Raw genomic sequence first — 26,233 nt, forward strand, 5'->3', positions numbered from 1 at the left:
CTAACAAGTCATCTGTTGGCAATTCCTCATTTGAGCTAACAACTGAAAGTTCTAGCTCTCCTTTTAAATTGTTCTGTTTTGAATCTAAGTAGTATATAGAGGGAAATACAAACTTTACTTAAAAGCATTGTAGCAGTTATCTTTTGTTCTTCGTACTTAAATATTTCTGAGTGAAAATGTCGCAAATGTAAATATTAAGTAATTGTCGGTTTTTAAAGTTGAAGTTCCGTAATCAGTATATCGTGTCAAAATCCTTGAGCAGAGAGAGAGGACAGGTTTTGTTCATCTGCTTCCCCCAAAGCAACAACCCTGCACATGAGCTCCTATAGTAACCTGCAAGGACCTTGAGCCCAAAAACTATACCTTTCATCTCCCTTTCTGTGACACAATGAACCCAGGTATTAATCGGGAGCCTTAAAATGGCACTAGAATTCAGCCTGATACAAAAATATGGAAGCAGAAACCATGGTCATGAATTATGGAATTCTAGAACAACTGGGATCCTCAGAGATAATCTTCTATAACCTATTCATTTCATAGCTAAGGAAACTGAGGACCAGATATTTTAAGTTACTAATGAAAGATCTGACAGCAAGGCAGTGCTAGATAGAACCAAGTCCCCATTTTCTTTCACGTATTTTCTTAAAGGTACCATATAAATAATTAGGAGAAGTAAGGCTGTAATAGTGCCATTTACGGACCAATCATTCCATCCTAGGCAATACTTATGCTTCTTCTATAGACTTAAGGCAGTTAAAAGTGTATATCTTTTCTTTAGACAATTGGGCAGATTTAAATAAGGTTTGTTGATTAGATAACAGTGTTAAACCAATGTTAATTTTCTTGTTTTAAAAATTGTATGTGGTTGTATAATAAAATATCCTTCTGTTGGGGAATAATACCCTGAAGTATTTAGGGGTAATGAGGTAGCATGATGTCTGCAGCTTACTTTTAGATGGTTCAAAAAAATGTGTGTGTATGTGTGTTTGTGGAGGGAGAGGGAGAGGGAGAGAGAGAGAGAGAGAGCTCGGACCAGAATGAGAACAGAATGATAAAAAGATATGCATCAAATTAAGGATGTGTTTTAAAAATAAAGTCAAAAGACTGGGCGATAGTTTAGATATACAGACTAAAGGAAAAAAGAATCATGGGAAACTCACAGATTTTTGGTTGGAGTAACTGAGTGATAATGATATCATCAATTGACATAGAGAAGCCCGGGGTGATGAACGTGTTTGGGGAAAAGGGTACGAAAATAGCATGCCAAGAATTTTGTTTTATCCGTGCCGTGCTTCTAGTACCAATGTTGAAATTACATAGAAATATTAAGTATGCAGTTGGATATAAGAATCTGGATTATTAAGGAGAGGAGAGGGATGGAAATAAAGACTTGAAATTAATGCTGATATTAAATATGATTTTGATTTAAAAAAAAAAACAACCAGAGATTTGACTATATCCTTGAAATATCTAGGGGTTACCTGATTTCAGAAGTGGCAGCAAATAAAATGAACCATCACTGTTCTAGGGGTAGCTTTTACTACAGACAGCTCATGAGATCTTTTCAAATCCGTTTGATTATATTGTAGACTTCAAGAGGTCTGGCACATGAAGGTGACCACTGGTGCCTCTGTATCTGTTTTCAGTTTATTGTTCATGGGAATAGGACTGGTGGTGAAAGGAATGGAGAACATATGAACAGGGGAAATCTGATACTTCTCAAAACAAATGTAAATCATTGAAATGGCATATGTGTATATATATGATTTAACAGAAACAGAATTCTAAAAGAAATATCCTTTGAATTTCATTGTAATACTAACCTCAAAATTCCTGCAAAGATGAACAGGATGTAGCCTTGCCACTGACCTACCCCTTTGAATAGTCTGAAACTTGCACCATTTTACCGAATTCCATGCTGAAGTAGAAGAAACTGTAGCAAAGCCCTGGTGCTATTTCTGAAATTATAACTTACATTTATATAGCACATTACAATTTATGAAGTCTTTTTACCAACATTATTTCATTTTGTCCTTCCTTACAGCCACAAGGTAAATAAGATATATACCAGGGGTGCCAAAAAACTGTATACATGTGACTTGTATTCATCTTTTGTTATTGGTATATATTGCGTATTACAATTTTAATACAGTTTTTTTCCCTTCTTAAAATGTGTAGACATTTTTTTGACATCCTCTATATTATTATCTCTATTTGATAGGTAAGGAAAAATGACACCCACCGGAAAAGAAGTGGCTTGTTTAAATCAACATGACTATTTTAAGAGACAAGATTATGCTTAAAAGCTAGATCTTCTATCTCTGGGGGCTACCGCTCTTTCTGTGATACCATAAAGCTTCTTCCATTTTTTTCCACACTGTTAAGTGGGTATTTATTAATAGTTTCCCCAATTTCGTAATATACAAAATTGAGATTACTTAGAATGAAATGAATGCCTTGACATCATGAAATTATGTATATCTGAAGGAGCTAAGATTAGAATTTATATTTCCAGAGTGCTGTTTCTTAATTAATCCATTAAACATCCACTGATAATTTTGCTAGAGATGTTTACCACTGTAAATCATTGTTTCTATTATATAAATATCTTGAGCTAAAACCTGTGAGCACAATATGCCTGGCATCAATTCTCTTATGAATGCTTAGAATTCAATCTCTTACAACATTTTTTTCAAGTTTCCAAAGAGATAATAGTCATATTATGTAAGCCACATACATGTTTTTAAACCCCTTTTGCAGAAGGAAGTTTAAAAAATCACAAAATTGCTGAAGCAGATGTGGCTACTGCCAAAAAATAAAAAAGAGGAAGTTTAAAGAAAAACTAAATATACAAATAATGTTAGATTATCAGATGTTAGAATGCTTGAATGGACACATTGTGGAGTCACACATGGGAAATCTTACATTTTACATTTTGGAGACATGTTATACACAAAGCTTCTATTCAGCGAAAATGTCATTATATGGGTATACGATGAGTGATAAATTTTGTTTATTTTAGAAGAGGTGTGAGTGCAGTTTAAGATTAGCCCAGAGAAATGCAAGTTGAAATTTTCTCCACTAAGTGGCATGTTTCTCTTCTAAAATGTCTCTTTTTTGTAAAAAAATCACTTGTTCTTGCATTCAAGAAACAGTTTTTGAATACAAGCTCCAGAATTAGAATTCAATATGGTAGCATATCAGCTGACAACAATTAATTTTGGCCCAAGGCATATAGTTATAATCCCAATTGACTTGTTATTTGCCCTGGAAATTCTCCTAACTAAAAACACGTACGGTGGCCCACAACTGTTGTATAAAACAGGTCAGTAGTTAAAGACCAAAAAGATTCATACTCTCCTATACATATATTTAGCCAAATTATTCAATACAGTCCATGGTATGAAAGACCAGTGGTATGTATAATCCCAAATAGTGCATAATCTGCAAAAAGGAATTTAGGACATGCATTTTAGTAAAATATGAATATTTAACAACTTGAGAGTTCACAGTTTCTAAAAGAGATTGTTATACTGTGAATACTGAAGCTCTAACTAGACAAGAGCTGGGTTTTATGTTTTGGTTCCTAACTACAATATTTTCAAACCAAAAATCATTATAAATAATCTGAAACCGTCTGAGATCAGTTCTGCTCTAGATAATTCATGAAGCCTGGTCAGCCTATTTCCAGCTTTTACCCTGGTTTCCTGCCCCCCAGACCCCCAAGTCCTCTTTCCAAAGACAGAAGCTCTTGATTCCCTGACTGATTCCAAGCTTTGGAAACAGTGCTGCCTTCCCTTCAGTAGGACAGTTCAGAAGATTTTTTTATTATGGTTTTCTGAATTTTCCAAATTCTCTACAATAAGCAATTGTTAAAATCAGTGTTTAAGAAGCAATACAAATATTGTTAAGGGATTTAAGAATCATTAGTTCCACTTGCAAGTGATTCAGGAAGAAGTAATACCTGGTCTTGCCATTTGTTGGATCCTAGCTGAGCGTCCCAGTCAAAATCACCACCCTCAGACCTTAGGACTTCCTGGTTTGGAACTCTGCTTATTCTCTCTGTGGTCACAGAGGGCTCGAAGCCTTTCACTAAGCCTGCTTCTTGCCACGCTCATCCCTGGAACTGGGATCCTGTTAACTGTTGGCTTATTTCCCTCATACTGCATGTCCCTTTTCTGACTCACCACTAATTTCTGTTGTTATATTCCCCAGAGCCCAAGGTTTGTAGATGTTGGGGAGATTATAAACTGATGGCCCATAGGGCAAATTTGGCCCACTAACATAGTTGGCTTGGCATACTCAAGATTTGAAATTTTAAAATATGAATATCTGTGGGCCAAAAATATGTTCTGCAGTTTGCCACAGTCTCTAGCCCTGCCTGTTTCATTATACCTGCCCCTTTATTGCTTTGCTTATCTGCCTGGGGCTTGAAACCATTTGAGTTAGACCCCTAGAGAGAGAGCCCCTTCTCTATCCTAACAGAGCCCTTATCATCATCTCAACTGGATTCTACTTACCTAGTACCTCAGCAGAAAGTCTAATTCCAAGTCTCAATTTCTCCTAGACCTTCTGTCTCCACTGATGTCAGCAAGCCCATTGTGTGAAATGACAGCACCGTCTCAAATGCTGAAACCTTAGGGGGAGGGGTGATATTTGGATTCTATGCTAGAATTACTGATTTATTTACTACATCCCTCCAAATTACAGCTGCACTCTGCAGAAATATAAAAAGAAACACACCAGAAGAGGGAATTGAAGAAGAGCCCAGATATGCATGCAGATGAAAATCTGATGGCTATTGATGTGAGAGTTAACGGCACATTTCGATGAGTTAAAAGGGAGTATTACAAAGGTGGATGTTCGTTGTCCAACCGCTCCGTGTGTAGTAGGGTCCAGGGTCTCTCCAGAAAGTGCACCCAGCTCTATGGCCTCATCAGCTACGGATTCATTCCTGCATTCCATGCAGTATATTAGGAATTTGTGCAGTTTGGGAAAGCATTTCATATCAGTTTGGGGAATATTTGGTGGGGGAAAGAGTCGGGATAGGTGGAACAAAGAAGAAGTCAGAATGGCCTAAGAAGCAAGAAAGGGAGTCATTGGAAGCCTTTTCCATTAAAAGACAGCTTCATAAATAACTGCACTCTCTGTTCTTCACCAAAATGCCTCTTTATGGAGAAATTTTCTGTACAAACAAATACAGAAGATCAAAGAGTATTTCAACTTTAAGAGGCTTGGATCTTTCCCGCTAATACACAATGTCCTTTTTGTTTCTAAAATGAAGTAGACTATATGTAAGGAGTCCTACTGTGAGTACTTTTGTGAATAAGTACCCCATGGTTTTTAAAATTGTCCAACTAGTTTTTAAACTATAATTAAATTTTAAATACAGTTTTCTCTATTATGTTTGTGTTTTATCTCTATAGTAGATTTAGAGCAAAAACTTGTATTTTTCTTTATTCTCTAAAAGGTTGAGAGATGCTTCGTTATGTCATGCAAAGAACCATTATTATTAAACAGGTACTGACCTAAGAATGCTCCTGTTTTTATTCCTTCCTATCCTAAAACTGAACCAGAGATGACAGGCAAACAATAAGAGACTTTCTTCCTAAATCAAACTTTTTTTTTTTTTTTTTTTCCCCACAAATAACTCTTGTGATGAAGTGATATTACCTCCTTTTTGCCTGAGACTACAATCAGGGCCCCAGTGTTCACTTATTCCTATATTTGATCCTTGGAGGCCTGGATCTGTGGGTCAAATGACACTAAAGTACATGATTCACAAGGGTTATTTACAGATAGAACATTTACCCGGTAGATGGGTTTATTTTTTCTGTTTTCCTATGCTTTATTTCCTTCCTTCTTCCTTCTTTGCTTTCCTTCCCTTTTCCCCTTCTTTTCTTTAGCTGTACAGCCTATAATTTAACTCATAAATAAACCTAATGTTAATTATAAAGTTCTATTTTATGATAAAAATGGGAGAGATGAATGTTAACATACAAATATGAGAAAGTCAACTTTTACTGAATTTGTACTATAGTTTACTTTCTACATACAGTCTACTATATTGTTAATAATGCTGTGCTTTGAACCTGTATAAGTTGGTAGTTTTGGCAAGACATTTCTTGGTACTTGGGATCAGTGTATAGGTGGGGTGGCTGTGTCTTAGACTGGGTTTCCCCAGAAGCATATCCTGAAACAAGGATTTGTGTGCAGAGAGTTGACTTAGGAGGCGAATATCAGAAGCTGTAGCAGCAGAATGGGGATGGGGGAAAATAAGAAAGGCAAGAAAGTTAGCTTTCATTAAGCAGATTATAGCTGTGTAATTCGGGCAGATAGGTAGAATTTGCTTTTGAGTCACCCCATTGACAGCCAGGGCTCTCCCTGAGGGAGAAGGGATATATAAACATGGAATTAGGCAGATAAAAAAGATACTGGGGGGATCAAATATATGGTGATGGAAGGAGAACTGACTCTGGGTGGTGAACACACAATGGGATTTATAGATGATGTAATACAGAATTGTCCACCTGAAATCTATGTAATTTTACTAACAATTGTCACCCCAATAAATTTAAAAAATAAAAAAATAATAAAAATTAAAAAAAAGAAAGATACTGGGACATTTGATTGGAACTATCAGTATTAGTACAAACTTCTAATTTGTAGAAAGCATATGCGTGTGTGTGTGTGTGTGTGTGTGTACATATGTGTGTATGTATGCATACACACAGAGAGTGATAGCATATCCAGTGGGAGATTGAAGGGTTTATTTTGTACATTTGGGTGGACTGGACATTTTAAAGGCAAGAACCTATATCTGAGAGGACTAAGATAGGTAGTAGTGGCCCAAAGCAATGTGAGAATTTCCCAAAGGGGAAACTCAGAGGGAAAATGTTTTTCTCTTCCTTTTTGGACAATATCTTTTTAGAGCTCTTCTCTGCTCTAAACTGGATATAGTTTTGCATTTTTATTTAATAAGGAGGCTCCCTGAACAGTCACTTTTCCCTTAACTGGTTCAAGAAAGCAGGATAACATTTGCCACAAAATACGTTTTTCTTTCTTTTTATAAAATAAACTTAAGAGACTACATAGGAAAACTCAATATTTGATAAATAAGAGGGTTATAGTAGAAGTAGCATTAAGCACATGATTTTTGTTTACGAAACCGAGTGAGGTCATCTGATTCAAATAGTGGCAGATCAGATCATTCAATGGGCCTTTTCACTGAGGACAACTACAACTCTGCCAGAAATAGAAAACATCTGATCATGAGCGTCAGCAAGCTAACAAGTGAATGAAACAGCACTGGGTCAAGACAGAGGCGAGGACAGAACTCCAGAAAAAGAACCTGAAATTTGGGAACACTTCTGGATATGCTTATCAGTTCCTGAAGAGGTAGCTGAGAGTCTGAATATATTGATATTCATAAATATATACTTGCTCTCCTTTCTCCTCGTAGCTTCATTAAAGACATGAAATTGCATAAAGTAATAACTATAACGATGTATTGCTGGGTTTATGACATTTACAGATATTCTAGATATCATAAATACAATAATAATACCACAAAGGGGCAGAAGAAGAGATCTATATAGGAGTAATGTTTCTATCTCTCACTGAAATTAAATTAGAACAAATCTGAAACTGAAGCTGATAAATTAAGACACATATGGTAAGCCCTAGAGTAACCACTAAGAAAATAACAACAAAAATAGTGGAAAACAGCATTAACAAAATTAAAATGATACATTAGAACATATTTACTTAATGAAATGAAGGCAGTAAGGAAATTAGAGGAAAAAAACAGAAGATACACGGAAAACAAAAAGTAAAATGGCAGATGTAAACCCAACTATATCAATAATGACATTAAATGTGAACGGACTGAACAATCTAATCAAAGGCAGAGATTGTCAAATCGGATTAAATAAAAGAAGATCCGATTATATGATGATACAGGAAACACACTTAGATTCAAATACACAAAGAAGATTGAAAGTAAAAGGGTAGGAGGCAAACAAGCAACCACAGAAACCTGGAGTGCATATACTGATGTCAGGCAGAATAGACTTTACAACAACCAAAAATACAATAAAATGTACCTAGATCATTAAAACATTGTAATCTATGTTCATACTGATCCACAAAACCCACCCCAATTTCCGGAAAAAAATTGGAACAAATTCCTTTTGCTTATGGAAATCCTGGTCGTTCTTCAAAGTTCAGTTTAAGGTCAAACTCCTCTGTAAAGTCTTCCCTGACCATGCCCAAAGCTTTTGTCCTGACTTCGGAACACCCCCAGTCAAAATTATCTACACCATTTTTAGTAAAAGAGAGTATTTCCAATCCATAAATTAGGATCTACAAACAAACAAACAAACAAACAAACAGAATTAACTTCCTTTTTTTTTTTTTTCTGGTGCTCTGCCCAGATCTCCTTACTTTACTGTTCCTGTGCACCAGCCTCTTTCCCCTTTCCAAAATGCTTTCTGCAGCCCCTTTTGACCCCACAAACTGTGGGGTCAATTTATACTATCGTGCCTTAAGTGACTTCTCCTTTTTGTACATGAACTGAAAAACTGTTTCCTTTGGAACGTACAACAAGGCCTACTAAGCTTTATAAATACCATACTAGTTTATTCTAAGAGTAGTTCACTACCTCAGTTTAGGTAGACTTAATAAGTTTATGATTATGCACAGGTGGTTCCAGACTTTCCACCTAGGAAAGAAAAAATGATCCAATAATGCAGTAGATGCTTTGGTGCATCACCCACATCTCCCCGTCAGGACCAAGGCACTCATTCTCACCAAGCACCAAAGGTGTGAGCTACAGATAGTCCAACGCTGAGAGCTCACTGGGAACTGTTCTCCGCTGAAGAGATCTGCCTCGCCCAAGGTTAGATGCTCTTCTCAGGGATGAACAGTTTCCAATGACCTGTCCATGTGGGTACACAAATGCCCAGCCCCCAACCTCAATTTAGTACAGCTCAGAAGAATCATCCCAGACCCAGGTTCCTATAAATTCTGTAGGAGGCCTCTGTCTCAATTACACTGAAGGTCACCTTTTCCCACTGACCAGTACTGCTCCCCTCACTCTTACCAGTCTTGTTCCAAGAGCATTCCTGATAAACTTCTTGAGTGAACATCTTTGCCTTAGAATCTGTTTCCCAAAGAACTGGTCTATAACAAGCAATACCTGTTTGGCACATGCATCAGTTTCCTAGGCCATAACAAAGTACCACAAACTGAGTGCCTGAAACAACACAAATGTATTGTCTCAGTTCTGGATCCAGAAATCTGAGACCAATGTGTAGGCAGAGCCATGCCCCCTCTGAAAGCATTAGGGAAAGATCTGTTCCAGGCCTCTCTGCTAGCTTCCAGTGGTTCTTCAGATTGTGGCACCAAATTCCAACCTTCACCTAGCATTCTCTCTGTCTCTGTCTGTGTCCAAATTTCTCCTTTTTACAAGGCCACACTGGATTGGGGCTCATCCTACTGACTTAACTTAACTTAATCATCTGCAAAGAGCCTATTTCCAAATAAGATCAGATTCACAGATACCAAGAGTTAAGACTTCAACATCTTTAAAGAAGACTAGGATTCAACCCATAGCAGCATATTAGAAGAATTAATTTATGTAAAATATCCTCCTCATATTAAAAGACCTTCAAAAAACACAAAAATGTACAAAGCCCAAATAATCTCATCCTCCTCAGCCTGGGACTAAAAGAGAGTCATAGTCCAACAGCAATATTGCCTTGATTTGGGCTCTAACAACTTTGCAAGAACTCCAGCTCCTTGAGGTGTTCCCAGATTGTTTCAGGGGTCATCAGGGGGTGACTCTTTTGCACTCTGTGGACTACTCCGTTATCTTGTATGCACAATAGTATCCATCGCTTTTCTGGACTACTGCTCAGCTGACTGAGACGATGTAATCTGCCCTTGCTGATACCCAAAGCCCCTGCAACTTTTCTCCTCAAAGTATCACCACTGCTAGTAGATATTGAATCCATCTTTTTTGCACCATTAGGCAATTGCAACATAGTTCCCACATATTGGTATTGTGTTCCATTGGTATATTTATCCACATGCCCATTCTATGTTGTCTTGTCTTTTGCTGCAACATTCGACATTCGATATGTTGTTGGATATGTTTTCCTGTGGTTTGCACTATCAACAACAAAGATGCTTTGTATGCCATATTGTGTAACATTCTGTAATACATTTTTCATGTCATCAATGCCATTAGATTCCAATTTAGCTATACTTGAATCTAATTGATGTCACTTAGTATGTTTTATTTTTTGCTAAAATCAATATAATGGTAAATTTATGACCATATAATAAAAATAATAAAAGGTTTAAAATAAAAACATAGCGTGTCATAAGTCTTATTATATGATGGGACAGTGGTGTCCACTAACACCTGTTTCTCTTTTTTCCTTTCTTCCTCAGGAATGTCTTGGCTGATCTTGGACCTTTGCTCTTCTACATTATACACATGTTAGCATCAGCTTATCAGTTACAAGAAAAAGGTTTTATTGAGGTTCTGGTTGAAATGTCATTGAATCTATTGACTTTTTCATATATTGAATCTTCCTTCCATGTGAGAAATTACCTTGATGCCATGGTAGCCTCTAAGTATACTACCAAGCAAGCTATTTCAGACATCATAGAACGGAGAGGCTTAAGGCTAAATTAAAATGCTCAAAAAACATGGTTTATTGAATGACTTGGAAACACACAGGGATAAACAGAGGAAAGAGAGGGGTAGGTTAGCACACTTGGGACAGGGTCCAAGCTGGGTGGAAAGCCCACGGTACATGGCTCCTGTTCTCTCTCTACACCACAAGAGCCTTCCCACTGGGGGCGTGGTTACCAGGCCCAGATTTGTGGTTTGAGCAAAGCAGCCCAGACAGAAGGTGCCCTAAACCAGTGATACATAATTGCCCCATTGGAGAAACTCAGGGGAAAGTATACTTGGTCTCAGCTGTAGCTTTCCAATTAGCCTCTTGAACAATATTGAGTTTTATTTGTATTTATTTAGAGGATACATGGGGCCAGAATGGGTTGTAAAATTGGGTGGTTGAATTAAGGTTTCGTGAATAATGAGTGCTTTCATATACTATGTTCACTTAGTGTATCCTGAATATTAAGTGCCTCTTGCATATTTAGTATATCATGAATATTTAGGTATTTAGTGCCTCATGAATATTAACTATCTCTTGGTCCTTCCTTCCCTTTCTGTTTAACACACACGTGCTACATACTCACTCCTTATCTATATATTTAACACATTTAAAGAGTTTCATTGATCTAATTTTTTATAGAAGAATTGAATATTCTCAAACAATACAGCATTATACTAACTACCCAAGAACACTGTATATTTAATTTGGTTTAATTTATTTAAATCTACTTTAATGTCTTTCAGTAGTTTTTTCCCCTCCCTAAAGTACTTGTATAACATTTTTAATGATTTGTTCCCAACTACCTTATATCTTTTGTAGGTATTGTAAGTGGATCTTATAAATCTTTAATAACACTTTTACAGACATACTCTTACCCAATTCAAGCGATGCACTATAGTTAAAAGAACATGATCTTCTGGACCAGATAATATCAGGTACTCTACTTACTAGCTATGTGATCTTGGGCTTCTCAACTTCTTGGAAGGTCAATATCTTTGTTTATAAAATAAGGGTAGTAAGACTTACCCATAGGATTATAGGAAAATTTGAGATATTTTGTTGTGGGGACCTGTCTTGGGCATTGTAGGATGTTTAGAAGCCTCCCTAACTCTATCCACTGATACCAACAGCACATTCCCACCCCCAGTCAAAAAAAAAAAAAAAAAAAAAAAAGAAAAAAGAATGTGAAAATGTTTATAATATACATAGAACTAGTAAATTCTCAAATATTGGCAGTTATTATTATTAATGAGGCATCCTGGGCATCTGGATAACTGAGTGTTTGTATTTTATGCACCTCGAATCTCTTAATCAGATTTGACAAAAATTTTTCAAATACATATTACATATAATATCTGCTTCCAAACAGAAAATAAAGAATACAATTTAACATTTTATTGATGACTTGCAATCATTATGAATTATTGTAATTTCAATATATGGAGAAAGGAATATACACTGAAATGCCTATAGTGTTCTAGGCAATTTACGTCCACCACAGGATTTATTTCTTCTAGTAGCTCTTAGAAGCAGGCACTGTTATCCCCATCTTAAAACGGAGGAAGTTGAATTACAGATAAGTTAATTTCTCTAATATTAAATCACTGCTAAGTGACCAGGCCTGTCTTGAAAGCTTATGTCCTACTCACCACCCCAGGCAGCCACATGATAAATCTTTCAGAATGAATAATAAGTGTGGGGCTATCTGCCCTTATATTAAATGGCCCCAGACCACTGTGCTTTTTGAGTTTGTTTGTTTTGCTCTGCTGTAGACTTGAGTAGCAGACCCTATTGATTGCCTAGGTCATCTTTCTCTATATAGCCATCCTTCTCTAAGGCCCATACCCAGATTTGTTCCTTGCTAAAAGAACCCCTGCTTGCTCAGGTCTAGGGTAGCCTTGTGATTTAAGGGAGCTAGACCCCTCCCCAACCCCAAAGATCTTGACTGGTGTCAATTATTGACATCGATTCCCCTTGCCAATGACTAGTTTAGGTGTGAGCATGTGAAGCAATTTGGGTCAATGAGACATGACAGGCAGTCTATTAGGGGCTTTCCAGCAGCAGTTTCTCCTAGCTGATAATAATAGACTCCTGGAAGAAAATGATTCCTCTTCTGCAACTTGATGACAGACCATCTTATATCAGCTTGTAGTCAGTTATAAGGGGATAAGCCTCAGAGCAAGAACCAACATGCCAAAGATGACAGAGTGAAAAATAGAAACACCTCACCCTTTAATGATACCATTGAAATGAATGCATCCTACATTCCTAGAAGGTACAGCCTAGGTCATACAGCTGGTGTTTTTGTTTTGCTTTGTTTTGATCTCGATGCCATACAAGGTGCTGAACACCATGTAATACCTTATATGCCTTCTTTCTAGCAGGTGAAAAACATTTGAAAAATAAAATCGAAGGTAACAAAATGATTAAGAGAACCCTGTATCCTTTTCTTTGTTTTTGTTCTGTAAAGTTATTTAGGAAATAGTCCTATCTCAAGACTATTCTACACTTAAAAAAAAAGAAAATGTTAGGGCTAACTCTTTCACTACCGTAGGAAAAGCAGCAAGGAATGAGATAAGACGCCAGTGTTCTACAAACTGGCATAAAAAGCAGCAAGGAATGAGATAAGATGCCAGTTTGTAGAACACTGAGAAACCATGACCTGTCCTTAAAGACGTGTGTCACACAGGAGGCAGGTGGAAACATGTTTATCGTGGCTCGGAGTCCCCTCTGGAGGTCCACCTCCGTGACACCAGAGGTACCACTATTATCAAGTCTGGTCAGCCACGCTGTCTTCAGCATTTTAGGTGCAGAATAACTGTTTTCCATTGCTGGTCATATTATTTTTGTTTTTTTCTCTTTTTTCCCCCCACTCTTGGAAGCTTAAAGGGTTCTTTTGTCTAAAAAATATATTAATAGGAGGCATTGAGAGAGAGTTTGTCCTAGCCATAATGGTTTGTGAATCTACCCATGGGTAAAGAAAAAGGACCTATCCATTCTCACAATCTATTTACCTGTGCCTCCCTTATAAATTGGCATAGGTAGTCAATAAATTATGGTATGGGTGAATAAATGGCTACTAGTGTAAAATAAATGTAAATAAATTTTGACTAATATATTCATTCTCCTTGCTGTTGAAAAGTTTATTATATAGTCATGACAAAGTAAATAGATAATTACAATGAGGAATTTTAGGTATTGTGCTAGAAGTATACACAGAGTGTTGTGGGAGAACAGAAAAGTGACTTTTTAAAGCTGTATCTTTCTTTTTTTTGTTGTTTTTGTTTTAAGTGTGTTTTTCCAGGACCCATCAGCTCCAAGTCAAGTAGTTGTTTCCATTTAGTTGTGAAGGGCGCAGCTCACAGTGGTCCATGCGGGGATCAAACCGGCAACCCTGGTGTTACGAGCATCGTGCTCTAACCTACTGAGCTAACGGGCTGCCCCAAAGCTGCGTCTTTCAAGCAGAGGGGACAGCATGTTGGAAGGGACAGAGAATTGTGCACTGTCTATTGTGACTGGAGTGAAGAGCTAATGAAGAGCTAATCTTCACACCTATCTTCTCCTTCCAACATTATTCCCAGAACCACTATCCTGGTTATGTCAATCTTTGGGCCTTTCCATTTAGCTCTGGGAGCAAAATCAAGTCATGAGGTAGAAAGGACAAACGGGCAAATAATGAGCCATGAGTGAGCAGAAATGTTGACTTAATCCATGGGGTAAAGAAAATATATGAGCCTAAAAGAATAAAGAGTGTATAAACCAGTTGGAAACTGGAAGAGAAGCAAATAGACACCCTGAAACAGCCACATAACAGGCATATTAAGAGGGAGCCCATCATAGTTCTAGACTTGAATTCCTGGTGTATCATTATTTTCCTTACTGATAATTACCACCTTAAGAAAGTCAGTCTGAATGAGTTTCTGTTCTTTACAATTCGCAGAGCCTACTGAAAACCTTCAATATGCATCCTCTCTGTTCCTGTTGAATAGGATTCTTCCTTCACTTTCCCACAAACATGTCTTTATCATTTCCTCCTGTCTTCCACCTTTTATGTCATTTACCTTAGATGAATTTCCTTTTCCTCTCTCCAACTAATGATTCAGTGGACATCTTGAGTCTGAACAAAGCTGCCCGACACTTTGTTAGCTGCTGGGGTCCTTGCCTTCAAAGTTGGAAGCAACCTAAACATCCAAAGAGACATGATTAAAGTAATTATGGTGTTCCTGACAAAACAGACCACTTTACACCCTTAAAATCATTTTGTGAAGAATACTTAATGATGTGGGGAAATTCACACAATCTAATGACAGAACAGGTCAGGGTAATGGTAGAGAATATAGGCTTTAGGCTTTGTAGTCAGATCAGCCTACATCCTAGAGTGAGCTCAGACACATTCTAAATGTATGACCTTGAACAAGTTACTAAACCTTTCTGAGCCTTAATTTCCTTATCGATAAAATGGGAATAAGAATAGTATCTACTTTTATAAGGTCCTGGTAATGATTAAATTAGGCAATATATGTAAAGTACTTAGCGTAGTGCCAGCTCATAATAAGTGGTCAATAAGTGCTGCCCATTATTAGTATATCCTAGTATACTAACAAAATAAAATATACATTAAATGTATGCATGGAAACTGGAAGGAAATATTGTAAAATGTAAATAGTGATATTATGTCTGAGGATATGAATACAGGTGATTTTCATTTTCTTCTTACTTTTATGTGTTTTCTATATTTCCTACAATGGCAATGTTTTACCTTATAACAAGGAAAAAACTTATTTGAAACAATAATTAAAGTTCTTTAAAATAGGTTAAGTATTTTCCAGTTTGATTTTTTTTAAAACAAGTCAAATATTACAAATTTTTAATTAGTGAAATTAGAATTAGATTCTATGTAGTTTAAATTGTGATATTATTCTAAACAACATGCTTAAATACTTTAATTCTACTTCACAATTTAACAAATACTAGAAGCTTATGAAGGACAACGAACTTCCCTTAGAAAATAAAATATACTAAATGTGTGCTTAGATAGAAAGCTCTGCTTTAAATAGTTTTAGATTTAAATTTGTTAAGATGTGTGTGTCTGTGTGTGTGTGTGTGACCACAGCGGCAGAATTTGACATAGCATAAAATAAAATAAATAAATATTGTGAACACTGTGGGTGAAGTCAGGAGAAAAGCAGTACTAACCACTTGGGCAGATTACATAACTACACCAATGCCTATATTGAGGAATCACATTCTACCTATTCAAAATTGAAGATAGACTAAAAGATAAACAGAAACGGCCTCAGAAAATAAAGAACACCTAAGACATTCATGAATCTGGAGGTATCACACTTCCTGATTTCAAACTATGTTACAAAACTATGGTAATCAAACTGTATGGTACTGGCATAAAAACAGATACATAGACCAAAGGAACAGAATCATGAGCCCATATACAAATCCACGCATATATGGGCAACTAATCTTTGACAAAGAAGCCAAGAATACATAACGGAGAAAGGACAGTCTCGTCAATAAAAGGTGTTGGGAAAACTGGACAGCCACGTGCAAAAGAATGAAATTGAATACTTACCACACACCATACACAAGAAACAACTCAAAATGGATTAAAGACTTGAATATAAGACCTGAAATCATAAAACTCCTAGGAGAGAGCATAGGGGATAAGTTCCTTTCCATCAGTCTTGGCAATGATTTTTTTGGATTTGACACCAAAAGCAAAGGAAACAAAAATTAAAATAAACAAATTGCACTATATCAAACTTAAAAGATTCTGCACAGAAAAGAAAACCATCAACAAAAAGAAAAGGCAACATACCAAATGGGAGAAAATATTTCCAAATCATAAATCTGATAAGGGGCTAATATCCAAAATATATTTTAAAACCTCATACAACTCAAAAGCAAAACCAACCAATTAAAAAGTGGGCAGAGGAACTGAATAGACATTTTTCTAAAAAGGACATACACAACAGGTATATGAAAAGGTACTCAACATTACTAATTATCAGGGAAATCAAAACAATGAGATACACCTCACTCCTGTTAAAATGGCTATCATCAAAAAGACAGGAGATAAAAGTGTTGAGAAGGATGTGGAGAAAAGGGAACCCCTGTAGCCTTTTCATGGGATGTAATTGATGCAGCCACTACGGAAAACACCATGGAGTTTCCTCAAAAGCTAAAAAAATAGAACTTCCATATGATCTAGCAATCCCACTTCTGGATATTTATACAAAGGATATAAAAACAGGATACTAAAGAAATATTTGTGCTCCATATTCACTGCAGCAGTATTTAAATAGCCAAAATACACAAACAATCTATGTCCATCAATTAATGAATGGTGAATGGATAAAGAAGATATGGAACATACATATATATATATATATATATATATATATATATATATATATATATACATATATATACATATATACACACACATATATATGTAATGGAATGTTATTCAGCCATGTAAACGAAGGATATCCTGCCATTGGCAGCAACATGAATGGAACTTGAAGGCATTACATTAAATGAAATAAGACAGACAGAGAAAGACAAATTTTGCATGATACAACTTACACGTGAAATCTAAAGAATAAAAATATAATAAATATGGAAAGTAGTAGATGTGTTAATTAACTAAATGGTGGGAATCCTTTCAGAATGTAGATGTATATCAAATTACAATGTACACTTTAAATAAAACAAAGTAAATATAAATTTTACAATTCACTGACTTTTCCTATTATTATGATATGATACAGGAGCCTGCCTTAAAGATATACATGTTTTTGATGACTATTATATGCTATTTTTTCAGTAGGGCAAATATTACAGGAAATGAATTATAAAAAATAAGAAACAGAAAGTGGGGGTGGTTTGCAATGACTTTAATTTTGCTCCTTACTTCCACACAGACAGAAACACCTGCAGAGAGCTTCATATACTATGTGTGTGCTAATGACTACCAAATTTGTAACTCTTGAAAAATTCTCTTCTCTTCACCCCAAACTTCCTCTTGCTTATTCTTCAGGTCTCAAATGTCAATTCTTAGAGATCCTTTTCCTGAGACCCAAGACTAGGTCAGTTTCCTCTAAGACAGGGGCTTTCAACCCTTATGACCTCGATCCACAGTAAGAAATAGATTTCATAGCGTAATTCGGTGCCCATACATATGAATATTCATTCTTGAATAAATAATTACCCCTATGTGCCAGGCACTGTTATAAAGCACTAGTGTATCAAAGTGAATACAACAGTTAAAAACGCTTGTCCTGATGGACCTTACATTTTGGTGTTCCTGCCTCTGCCTCTGCCTCCCTTAAAATTATCCTCAATTTGGCAGCCAGTGTGAGCCTATTAAAAAACATGTCAGACAATGTTATTCTGCTCAACACCTCCCAGTGGCTTCCCATCTCACTCAGAGACAAAACCAAAGACCCTACTACAAACTCCTAGTCCTTGCATGATCCAGAACCCCCACTGGTCCTCTCTTCTCACCTCCTGCTATACCTGCCATTCACTCCCCTTCAGTCACATTGGCCTTGCTTTCCTTCAAATGCAAACAGACCAGGCCTACTCAGGGCCTGAGCTGGCTATTCCTTCTTCCTGGAATGCTTGTCCAAATATCCATATGGCTCACTCCCTCAAACCTTTCAGGTCTTTACCCAAAAGGCACCTACTGTTTTAAAATTTCAACCCCTACTTCTGACATTTCATATAGTCCTCCTTGCCTTTTGTTTTTCAGTTTTGTCACCTTCTAATATATTCCCTATTTTACTATTTTTTTCTTGTTTATTACCTCTTTCTCTTCGAAAGCACACTTCATAAGGACCTGGATTTTTGCCTGTTTATTCACTGATAACATAAACTGAAATAAAAGCTCACAAAACAATACTTTTCTGATTTACTCTGATGTTTTATGGTATTTCTTTGTTAAAAAGACTGGTCTTAAGCCACTACACTGATTTCATGACCCACTCGTGGATCATGATCCAGTTTATATTACACTGCCTTAATGCATGCTCTCATTGTGTCTTGTTTGTTTCATAGCACATCCTCTCTCTCTCTTTTTCTCTACCCCTCCCCCCCCCATTTATTCCCTGCCACACTGAGTCCCGTGAGGGGTCAGGGCCATCTTACTCACTGCTATATTTCCAGTACCTAGCACAGTAGCATAACAGATGCAAGTCATACACAAGCAGAAGTTAAAAGGGAGCAGAAACTGTAAGCAGAAGTTAGCGACCAGCCAAATAATCAGCAGAAACACAGAGGGAACTAGAAACTATGACCCATGAAAGAGAGACAGAGCTGTAATTCCAGTTCTAACTTCACGAGGATCTTTATAGCAAATTTCTTTATCCTCTTTCTTAATTAGGGTGAGGCTTTTTTTATTTTTTGAAACTAATGCTACATAAATAGAAGATGAATTAAATTTCTTGATCAATCAGAGAAAACAATCCAAATATTTCAGTACAATAAAAATAGTTTCTAAATTTCAGACTGATGGATAAATGGAAGAATTACTGTAAAGGCTGGGGACAGGAAAGGCAGGAGAGTGTGTTTGCTTTGATCAGTACCCAACCTGGGCGACTTCCTTCTTTGTTCTGCTGCGTGGCTCTGCCACACAGGAAGGGCTCCCGCCTGACCCCTTGCCCGGCAGAAAAAAAAAGGATGATCAAGATTATATTAGGAAGATGCTTTTAAAGCGACATAGAATGTACAGTAATAATCTCTTTCTGAGTGTCCCCTCTTCCAGAAATTTAGGTTAAACAAGGATGATCCCCACCCAGGGAAGTATCCAGGCTGGTCATTCAGGCCTGCTCAAATGTAGGTGCTTAAACTGACGCTGGGTGGTGAACACACATATGATATATAGATGACGTATTACAGACTTGTACACCTGAAATCTATGTAACTTTATTAGTAATTGTCACTCCAATAAACTTTAGTTAAAAAAAAAAAAAAAGAAAAAGAACACATTCTGAAGATTTGGATAAATTGAAAAAAAAAAAAATGTAGGTACTCAGTTTTGCTCTTTTGCGTTCTGGCACATTTCATTGCTCCAGACCTCATTTAATATACGAGTTACGAAATCTGAGATTCAAGTTTGACTGTTTACATGGTGTAGTCTAACTCACTAGATTCTTCATTGGAGATAGAAGACAAAATTCAAGCTAGAAATAAAGTGTTCCTGTGCTGTTTTTGGACTTACAGACACACACACACACACACACACGTTATCATATATATATATATATGTATATATATACATATATATATATATATATATATATTAATTTCTTTGGCAGTGGCAGATTTAACCATGAAACTAACCTTAAGCTTCAGTGCTTCTCATTTGCATGGGCCCCTTCTAAGAAATGAACCTAATTTTGTCTATTCTTTGTAAGAGGGCCTCCAAAAAGTATAATCACGCCCCAGTAGAATCTGCCTGTGCCTTCAGGAATGTTACTGGTAGTATCACTTGATTAAGGATAGAGTTGTGTGTTTCAGAAACTCAGGTCTGGCCAGTAGTTCTGGCTCTCAGGAGCCCCAATACCTGTGTTGCAGTTGAGCAGTCGCTGCTGAGACAGCTGCTGTTTTTTTCTTAACCACTGAGGTGGGTAAATCAGGGCTCATAGGAAAATATAAACGGAAATGAGAGACCATGGCTTAGCAAATGAGTATAGAAGGAAGTGTCAACAGTCCAAGTAAATTCTAAAGAAAAAAATATATTTTATAATCTTCATTTGACTTGTAATTCATGCAGGTCTTTAATTAATCTTGGAGGGAAATGATAGAGATAAACTGCAGATCTGGGTAGACAGGTATGAGATAAAACCGCATGTTCACATAGTTTTCAAGATTATTGTTATTAAAGATAATGTAAGAAATGTTTTTTAAAAAATAAAGGTGAATCTGGAGACAGCAGAAAAATATCTTTCTTTCACCCTTTTTCCCTTTTAACCATGAGGTAAAGGGAGTATCTCCAAAGGATTTGGGGCCTACATAAGAGAATTGGTGGAAAAAGAGCCCCAGTTAACATGCCCTCAGGAATCAAATAGGGTTGACACCCAAATTCACCATTTGAAAAAACTGTTTTATAAGTTGGAAAATTGATTAAGATGAATTTTTGACTCAGAAAGAATTAAAACTAAAAGGACCCTCACACTCAGCCTTCAAAGTTAGGTATCCTCGAAAAAATAAAACACATCTAGGCAACCATGTGCCATAAGGCTTCATATTTATCTCTGGCCCTCTTTAGCCTGAATATTAAAGATCAAACAAATGTATCATGCACTTTGCTATATACTTTTGTTTATATTAATACATTTAACATCAATCTTGCCATTTGTGAGAACCCGAATAATGTTATCTGGTTCTAAGTTATGAATGTACCTTATGTCCTAACAAATATTCACATTTACCCACATTCTTATAAATAAATTATTCAGATTCCTCAGGTAAAATTCCAATTATCTGTGATAGTTGGACATTTGAGTGTTTTATATATGACACTTGAATTGTGGGGTTTTTTTTTAAATAGACTATAATACACAGTATTAAAATTATACTAATACATTTGAATCTTTACTTGAATCAGAAAAATCTTGAGGCTCTAAACATGTTAATCATCATTATAAATTCATTGTAATTGTAATATATTGCAGCTATATAAATTATAGAAAACAAAATTGAATTCATACTAATTTCATGATTATCTCTTATAATATTAAATGCAGAAAAAAATAGTTATTTGGATTCTCTGACAGTTTGGCTGGGAGATAAATAAGAGTTCATTATAATTGTCAGTTCTCCTAATGAGAAAGAAATTCTCATTTTTTAAAAGTTGTCAGCTATTCCTAGATGAGCCTGGGCATCTTGTAGTGCCAGAGATTAAGAAAAGGCTAAAACAAACAAAAAACAATGGTGTGATATATAAAAGTAACATACGGTGTTTCCCCGAAAATAAGACCTAGCCAGACCATCAGCTCTAATTGCATCTTTTGGAGCAAAAATTAATATAAGACCCAGTATTATGTTATATTGTATTATATTATGTTATATTATATTATATTGTATTATATTAGACCCAGTATTATATTATATATATATATTATATTATATTATACCTAGTACAATATTATATATATACATATATATCATATTATATTATATTACATTATACTTGGTATTATATTATATTATACCCGGTCTTATATTAAGGTTTTGCTCCGAAAGATGCATTAGAGTTGATGGTCCAGCTAGGTCTTATTTTCAGGGAAACATGGTAGGAGCCAACTGAAAGAACTCCCAATGGCCAAAGCTGGAACAATTTAAGCCACAAAATAAAACAGTATGAGATTATAAACCAACAGATAACATAAAAATCCATGAGCCCATACTGATATAAACAAATGATTGAGGAAATAAATAAATGGGGGAGAAAAGACAAATCTCCCATGCAAAAGAATTAACAAATAATTTATGTAGATACTCCACTTTCAAGGAAAGGAAGCATAACTCTTGACTTATGGAGTTACGGGAACTCCATTAGTGTGGTCTGTGCATACTGACTTCCTTCCAAATAGTAACATTTGGGAAAGGGGGTGTGGGGACAGAGTCAGGGGTGCAGTTTCCAGGCTCTCGGCCTCACATGGAAAGGTGCTGGCTCAGGTAGTAAACGGCCATCAACTGTGATTGGATGGGCATCAGCTGTGGCTAGTTGGCCATCAGCTGTAACCAGTGAGCCATTGGCCACTAATATAACTGCTATGGCTACGCTAGCAGAAAAATGGGGGCTAGCAAGATGATGGTGGCTGGCAAGAGCGGATTGCAGCTAGGGAGTCAGGCGGTTGGCAGAAAAGCGGACAGCAGGTCGCATGTCGTGTGAATCCAGCCTCCAGTGAAACTATAGTGGTATGACTCCCCTACCTATGGCTCCGTGGGTGTTCCTTTTTGGCCTAGCCACATCCTACATTCTCATGTGGGGAGCAGGAGCTGAGACCCCACAGGGTGCCCTGCACGACAAATGGCCCAGCGAGCAGGGTCTCCCGCATGACAGAGGGGAAGAAGAATAACTTGACAGTAAAGAAACTTGAGAAACATACATCAGTCAGGTGACCAAGATCAATAATGTTAATAAATCAAGTAGATATAAATAATCTTAATATGATCTGATGAAAATGGTACTTTACCTCTGTGGTCTTCTCCCCGTCTAATTGTGAGAAAAAAAATCAGACAAACACCAACAGAGGAACATCTTACAATCTACATAAGCAGTACTCCTCAAAACCGTCAAAGTCATCAAAAATGGAAATGTCTGAGAAAGTGTCACAACCTAAGGACATATAATGACTAAATGTAATGTGGCATTTTAATGGGATCCTGGAACAGAAACAGGACATTAGGTAAAACTAAGAAATCTGAGTAAACCATGGGCTTTAGTTAATAATAACGTATAAATATTGGTTCATTAATTTTAACAAATGTACTATAATAATGTAAGATGTTAATAATAGGGGAAATTAGGTGTGGGCATATGGGAACTCTCTGAGCTACTGTCTCAATTTTTCTGTAAATCTAAAACTGTTCTAAAAAATAGAGTATTAAAACGTTGTCAGTTATTCTAATAAAAGCATATTATTTACATATTGTACAATGCTTTCTATTTAATGGAAATAACCTTAAGAGACTGACATTTGTTAATCTTTTTAAAATTATGCTGCAGACAGGTTTAATTCTACTTAAAGTGGAATAAGTAACTGATTTAATTAATTTAATTTATGGTCAGATCTGGATATTGTGTGGATTTTTTAACTTAATTAGGAAAAAATTTTATATTAAATCCAGTACTGAATATTTGTTTCTTTCAATTTATTTTATGTAACCTAATGACCAGAAGCTATAAAAAAATTTAATGAGGTATTTCATTTAGAGGGGAAGCAGGGTTTTTGTCCCCCACATAAGAAGGTTATTTCAGAATTGATCTACTAATGAAACTAAAATATCTGCTTGAAGCTTTATAAAACCATATTTTAATAATAAGACTTTCTAACCTTGTAATTTTCTAGCACCTTTTATATGAGCATTCAAGCATTTCACAAGCACCTTATGGTACATTTCCAGTGACATTTCCTAAATGAGAGAAGCAGATGAGTCAAATGATTTATACCAGATTCTCCATGAGTCAGAGGTGGAACTGTTCCATTGAGCTATTAGCTGTCAGTCTTAAAGTAGTTTTCAGGAGAATTATTTAAACATAAACCACCTGAAATCATAGTAAGGAAATAAAATAGCCATTTTCTTATTAGTTTTCAAAATTAGGTTGTTTGAGAGAACATTGGGGGATTCAAATACCTAAAGATACTGCTAAACTGAATGAAAAAATATTTTTCTCACCTTTAAAAAAATTATATACTAATATCTGTTGCTTGGATGTTAATCTTAGAGACAAATAGTAGCTTAAACTACTTAGAGCTTAAATTCTATTTCGAGAACTTTTCTTTCTGTTATTGCACCTATATAGGAAGTATATTAGACAGGTCGATAGCTCTCTATTCAATCTGTCATTACTATCTCAGTATCCTAGCTTCTGAGATAAGCATCGTATAAGTGATATAACAAATAACATTGTAGCAGAAAACATAATTCTGAAATTTTTGAATGCCATAAACCAAAAATATCTGACCACACAGTTTTCACTGCCCCTTAGTGATGAAGTTTCTTATGAGAATAGATACCAGAAATAAAACACCAATATTTTGTATACAATTCTGAATTTTTATTAAAAGTAGCTCTCACTTATACCCAAAGATAGGTTGGGTCCAGATAAGCTTGTTTTCAATGTATGATGTACAAGCCTGTGCTAGTAAGAGATTGTATTTCAGGTAACCCATTTAAAGCACTATGGTTTTTAAAATGAATAATAAGAAAAATACTTGATCTGAAGCATGCTGGGAAAAAATATACTAACACAGATGATCCAATAATTCTTGAACTGCTTGACATTGTGACAGGAGTCTCTAACCTTGTTGGTGGACGCCTGAGGGCACTGAGAATTGTGTCAAGCAAACAGCAGATTCTAATCAAATTCCTGGTTGCCTAGTTACAGCACTTGATAATGAAAAAATGAAAACACTGTTCTTATTAGTTAGTACATGTTTTTTTCAGTATGAATTAATAAAACTAACAAAATAAACTACTATACTAATAAAACTCTGGGACCTTTCCCTAAGTGTGGACTGTAGTTTAGTATAAGGTAAGGCTTTGTTGAATCCTAGTGAAGTAGGATGAACACTAAGAAATACCTAAAAGCTTTCATTAGAATGTTGTCTTATCGTGGACCCATAGCATGTACACTGAGGAGAATACCTGCCTTATATCTTCATTATAACCCTTTACAGGGCCTCAAATAGAGCACTCCTTATGGGTGGGAACACACACCTTCCTCCATGACCACCTCATAAATAATTCCCTCTAGAGGAGTCTAGGACAGACGTGCATCATCAAGGAAAGTCCAATTTCATTAAATACCGGTTTACCTTAAGCTTCCATTTAATGAACCAATTCCCATATCCAAGCAAATGACCCCATTCACAGTAAGGCAGGTGATATAGTTCAACAAATTGCATTGCATGGAAAGCCCCATATAGAAATGCTGTTTCCAAACATGGGTATAACCAACCATGACTATTTTAGAATTAATTCTTTATGCTGTTACTTTGCTCCCATGCAGGGACTTCGATGGGCTGCAGCCCAGACTAGAACAGAAAAGTGAGGCAAACATGGATAGACCCACTGGGCAATTCTAAGAAGGTTTAAAACTCAAGTGTTAGCAGGATAAAGAGGTGATCTAAGGACAAGGTTATTGCTAAAAACATGCAGAAAGAAGTAGAGATAAAAGAAGGGGCACTGTGGGATTGGATTTGAAGCCTCACTTGACATTTCCCATATAACATGATTAAACAACAACAAAGAATTCCCTAAATAGATAAGTCATCCTCTTCACTGACAGACAAACCCTAGAAAAGACACTGCTTTATATTTTAAAGGATGCCATCTGCTCTCTGTAGCAATTGGTTTTCTTTTAAACATTATTATGTAAATTAATCCCAGCAATTTTGACATTCTATCAAGTTCACTCGAATGGGAGTTTAATTGTACTGATTTTTTTCCATTTTGTGAGTCAATTTATAGCAAATAACCAGTAGAGAGAAAGAACTCCGTTAGGAAATAACTGAATTTGATGTTTAGGTGCTGAGCCAAGTGTCTGCTTAGATTACATGACATCTGTCAAAAATCAGTATGAGAATACTTATGTCTGGAGAAGTATCTAAAACAGTGGTTACCTCCAGGAACAGGATGGCTAGGAGACAAGGGCAGAAGAAAGATCTCTCTAGATACCCTTTTGTACCTTTAAAAATTTAAACCATATGACTTTATCCATTCAAAGAAGGAAATACAATTTAAAAAAATTAAATTAACATGTCTTCCCTAAAATATTAAAAAGACCA

The 26,233-nt window shown here is 36.1% G+C and overlaps 1 long non-coding RNA gene across 1 annotated transcript in view; it reads right to left on the minus strand.

Annotated features, from left to right (window-relative positions):
* LOC141570669 (uncharacterized) overlaps positions 1-26,233 on the minus strand; it is a 49,865-nt gene that overhangs the window by 4,685 nt on the left and 18,947 nt on the right. Inside the window, exon 2 of the long non-coding RNA XR_012494964.2 lies at positions 14,756-14,875. This is a non-coding gene — a long non-coding RNA (uncharacterized LOC141570669). The remainder of the gene's footprint in view (positions 1-14,755; positions 14,876-26,233) is intronic.

This window comes from Rhinolophus sinicus, chromosome 3 (assembly GCF_057876585.1).
Source record: "Rhinolophus sinicus isolate RSI-liver-muscle chromosome 3, RSI-T2T, whole genome shotgun sequence".
Classification (NCBI taxonomy): domain Eukaryota; kingdom Metazoa; phylum Chordata; class Mammalia; order Chiroptera; family Rhinolophidae; genus Rhinolophus; species Rhinolophus sinicus.